Below are 5,557 nucleotides of genomic sequence, written 5' to 3' on the forward strand. Positions count from 1 at the left end.
CGATTAACTCTAACTTTTAATTTCCGTAATTAAACATCTAACTCTTTTAAATTCCGCTTCTAACATTTTTTTTGTATATTTACTTTACTTTGCTTTATGCTATATCATTGTACATTCTTCATCTCATCTTAAAATGAACCTAAAGATGGTAAAGACTTAAAAAATACAAAAAGATAATAATTCACATGCCATCAATTCAAACCAATTTTTAAAACAAATAAAACTTCTCGATTCAAAGTCGAGCCCATTTTAAATGCCTTTGTAAGCCGATTGTTTTTAGCATCGCCATCAACCTCACATGGCTTACTCTTGGGCCTTTTTACAATGAGACCTATTCGGTTTTAATTAATCGATTAGATGGACTATTCACTAAATAAATTCAATTCATTCACAAGAATGCAAATTTTAAAACCTCGATCCGACATCGAAAGTTAAATTAAAATACTTAATCACATTTAAACAACACTTCATTTGAAAATGAAAAGGGTGATGGTTTTGAGTTTTCAACTCATCTCCTCGATTATTTGAATACGAGTTCTTTTACTCGGTTAGTCAAATGGTCGTCATTTCTAATCCATTTAGGCACAAACAAGTCAAATCCTTTTATAACAAGAAATCAAAAGGGAGATAACTTTGAGTCTTCAATTTTTTCCATGACTATTTGAATACAAGTTCTCTTACTTAGTTAGTCAAAATTATTGTCGTTCCTCTACAAACTTCCAAACCCGATTAAATCAAAATATTTTCACAATAAGCTAAATGAAAAAAGGAGTTGACTTTGAGTTTTCAATTTCACTCCTCAACTGTTTGAATACGAGTTCTCTTACTCGGTCAGTCGAACAATTGTCATTTTTCACCAACTCATACTGTAAGTCAGATCACTCTCAATCAAAACTATACGAAAAGAGAGATGGTCTTGAGTTTTCAATTCCTCTTCTCAATTGCTTGGATATGAGTTGTCTTACTCAGTCATTCAAGTACTTGTCGTTCATTCTAAAAATACATCAACCATACATAAACTTATTTTTATAATCACTTAGATGAAAAAGAAAGTAGTATAGAGTTTTCCATCCCCTTTCCCAATTATTAGGATACGAGTTGTCTTACTCGATTGTCCGAGTATTCGTCATCCAGTCAAAACACATTAATTATCATTAAAATCCTTTTACAATTAAGGATGAAAAAGAAGGTGGTCTAGAGTCTTCTATTCCCTTTCCCGATTATTAGGATACGAGTTGTCTTACTCGATTATCCGAGTATTCGTCATCCATTTAAAACACCTTAACTATTATCAAATCTTTCCTATAATTAAAGATGAAAAAGAAAGTGGTCTAGAGTCTTCTATTCCCTTTCCCGACTGTTAGGATACGAGTTGTCTTACTCGACTATCCGAGTAACCGTCATCCAACCAAAAACATCATAACCAATCAAACAAAATATCCAACATATTAATCCAACTTGTCACCCCCGTGTGACTGAAACTCTTTTCAGAAAGAACACTGTCAGTCCTTTCCAATGCGCATAACAAACTAATGCTTAAGCCTCCGCCGAGAGTAGACAAGCCAACGTTTAGCCTTTAGAACGCGATCTAAAACAGTCGTTCACTAAAAGACACCAACCAACCGTAGTTCCCCGAACTACGAATGCTCTGATTTCCTTATTATACCATAAGGATACGTAGGCAGGAGATTCATGTATCTTCGCGAGCACACTAATAAAAAAAAACCCCTTTCCCTTTCTGAGGTTCTCATCCATTTTTATTTTCAATATATTTTATAACCCAAAGATAACAAACAAACATAGATTAACACTCGAAACACAAATTAGAATTAAAAGGTTCCCATTGAGTATAACGGACGCAAGGGGTGCTAATACCTTCCTCTTGCGTAATCCACTCCCGAACCCGAATATGGTTGCGACGACCATTATTCCATTTCCTAAAGGTTTTATCGATATTTTCCTATTCCTTCATTGGAATGAATAAAGTTCGATGGCGACTCTGTTCGAACATATTTCTTCCGCGACCATCGTGAGGAATCGTATTTTTCGAGATGCGACAAAGGGAAAACATCGATAAAACTCGGGAAAAGAGAAAAAGGGTAAGGAATTCGGTTATGCAAGAGAAATATATTAGCACCTCTCACATTTGTTGTACTTAACGAGAATTGTTTTGATTGTTCTATGCTCGAATGGGTGTTACAGTCTAAATATTATTCGTAAAATAATAAGGGGAAAATGAAAGGAATAGATAGAATGCTCGGTAAGGATTAGCGTCATCATGCCTACTTATCCTTATAGCGCAATAAGGAATTCAGAGCTCCGTAGTTCATGGAACTAATGGTGGGAGATGAAAGAAGAGTGATAAAGGTGTGGTTTGAATCAAAGAATAGTATTGTTTGAACCCATATGGTAGATATATCTGAACCAACGAGAAAACTGACATCAAGCCAAAATAAAGGATATTGTCTATATATGGCTGCAAAGTAAGTAAGGAGATATTTGTCTAAGCAACAAGAGGACTAACAAGACAAACAAAACGGATATTGGTTCAGAGGTGGACACTGGTTATTTGCCCAAAAAGTATATATGGAATCCAAAGAAACATTGTATTTAGTTCAAAGAGAACAGTATATCACTAGGGATGAACGATTGTAGGTATTGAATGGTAGATGATGAATGGTGAATGAAGGGGTAAAGAATAAATATGCTCGTGGAGAATTTGAATCCTTGTGCCAACGTATTCTCAGTGTGCAATGAGAAAGTCAGAGCTCCATAGTTCATGGAACTAATGCGGAACAAAGAAAGAAAGAGTTGATAGATTTGCAAAAAGGCGAATTCAAATGCTTGAATAGCAAGAGCGTAGCATTAACCAAGGATTGGTGTTTAACCAAAGTGACAAATGAGATATGATTGACATACACACAAGAGGATTTATAAGGCAAGAGAGAGCTCCAGGGTTCTCCTAAGCACGAGAGGTCTTAAAAGGAGAACAATGAATGAGATGATTTTCGAACACACGGGAGGGTTTACAAGGAAAAAGAGCTCAAAGGGGTTCGCCTAAGCACGAGAGGTCTTAAAAGGAGAACAATGAGTGAGAGATGATTTGCCAACACACGAGAGGGTTTACAAGAAAAAAGAGCTCAAAGGGATTCACATAAGCACTAGAGGTATTAAAAGGGGAACAATGAATGAATAAAGTTTGCCAAAGCACAAGAAGACTGATAAGGCAAGCAATGAATGAGAGATGATTTTCCAACACACAAAAGGGTTTACAATTTGCAGGGGCCATTAGAATTTGGCTTGTGAACTTGTTAGTTGCGTTTGGAATTGGCTTGTGAACTTGTTGACTGCACTCGACAATTGTTGGAATTTGGAAGGTGGTTGGATGCTATGTTATGCTTAGAATGATATGGAGCTTATAGGAGGAATGGATTTGTGATGGAATTTAAACTGTGCATTAACAGAAATTGTAACTTTTTATAATAATTTGTGAATTGTATTGTAATTTGAATGTGAAATGTTGGTTTGTAATTGTACATGGAATTTGAATTGAAGATGTACGTTGAAATTTGAATTGAAAATGTGAAATTCAATGATTGAATAAAATGTTGGAATTAAATGGCTTATGTTGAAATTGTTTAGTTTAATGGATTGACTTAAGTCATGGTGAAATAGTTTGGAATGAGGTTTAAATTGAAATGAGGTTCAAAAATGGTCAAATAGTTTGGTTATCTTGCAGGTCCAAGTGGTGGTCTGACTGGTCCATTTGGTGGTCTATGACCTGGTCCGTGACCTGGTCCAAATAGTGGTCCATTTGGTGGTTTGACCTGGAGATGGACCAAGTCATGGACCAAGCCATGGAGATGGACCAAGTCATGGACCAAGCCATGGAGATGAGGATACTTCACGGAAAATATGGTATTTGTGATGAAACATGGAAAGATGCAAGGAAATAGGTCTTAGAGGGTCAAGGAAGAGCAGTTGACTAAAAAGTCAAATATTGACCAAAAGTCAACTGTAACAAATTTTGGCCAATCTTGTAATGGAATGATGGAATTGTGAATATAAATGACATTTGCATGGATTTGTGTTAATTGAAATGAATATGGAATGATATTGTATAAAAAAGATTATAGACAATGAGCCAAACACAAGAATTAAGACCTTAACCAACTTGAATGGGCAATGAAAATGACTGCATACCATGATTGAATGAACTTGAATTGACCAAAGATCAAAAGGCAAACCATCAATACAATGAAAGCTATGAAGTATACTTGCATGAACAAAGACCAATGACTGATGATCTTGACAACACCATATGAATGGATGCAATGACCATGAATCAAGATCTTGAAAACACCATATGAGTGGGTGCAATGACAAAACCTTGATCCATATGAAAATCCCAAACAATTGGACATGTAGGTTATATGATTGAATCTCATGCACAAAGGCAAGTTTAATGGTTGATAATTTATGACAAGATGTATGACAATATAGTCAAGAACCTCCTCACAATGATCTAGGGTTTCAATCAATCTCATGGTCAAAGTCAACTCCAAAAGGGCACCCAAGAACCAAGCATCCTTAATTAGGGTTTAGAGGTCAAATCAATGCTCAATAGTCAATCATAAGATCCCAGAGGAACAAAGCAAGAATTAGGGTTTTTATGTCATGGTGAAGGTTATGATGTGGTCTCCTTGAATCCAAGTCCCAAAGATTAAGAAATTAGGGTTTCAGCCTAAGTGATTCCACATGAAGAGCCATGCCACATCCCTAGGTCTTGATCCATAAGCAAACCCTGGCTTTTGTTAGCCACTAAGCGTTGAACCTATGATGGTTATGAGAAGGTGTTAATATGAATTCATAATGCGTATGAATAAGGCATGAATGAGTACAAATGAATCTCAAGTCATAGGTTAGATGAAAAATAAAAAGGGGAGGGCAATTTTTAGGGTATGACACAAGGAAACAAATTAAAATAGGTTTTTAAAATATTTTCTAGAATAAGTGCAAGGTTTTGTCGTATCTAAGCTTGGTTAGAGGATAAACTTCCTAATTGGTAATTATTGGCTTGCAACTGTTGATTTGTGGATTCCATGAAGGATTCATTCTTATTGATACAAAATAATTTGCACCAGATGATGTTCAAACATATGGTAGATGGTCTTTAACACATGCTTCAGACATAAATTTCGTGTGTTGAGTTTCCTTAGATTTTTTGACATATTGAGCCCAAATGTGGAGGGACTTAATAATCTTATTGAAGTCCTTTGGGTTTCTGTTATCAGTGAGTTTTCTTGGTTGTTTTTATTTTCCAAACGATAAACCTGATTTTAAATTTTAATCCATTGTAATAAAACTTCCATAGACCTAACAATATTCTTGTTCTTTTGCCTTAATATATTGATCTTGTTGTTAACATAGCTACAAGTTCATCTAAATAAGGAAACTAAGGTGGAATGTCTAGAGCAATGAATGGTTGGTGAAGTTGCCTCTCCCTTCTAACTTTTATCTATTTATGTTTTGTTACTTGTCAATTTAAGTTTTTCGT

This window comes from Lathyrus oleraceus, chromosome 6 (genome assembly GCF_024323335.1).
Source record: "Lathyrus oleraceus cultivar Zhongwan6 chromosome 6, CAAS_Psat_ZW6_1.0, whole genome shotgun sequence".
In the NCBI taxonomy this organism is placed as follows: Eukaryota; Viridiplantae; Streptophyta; class Magnoliopsida; order Fabales; family Fabaceae; genus Lathyrus; species Lathyrus oleraceus.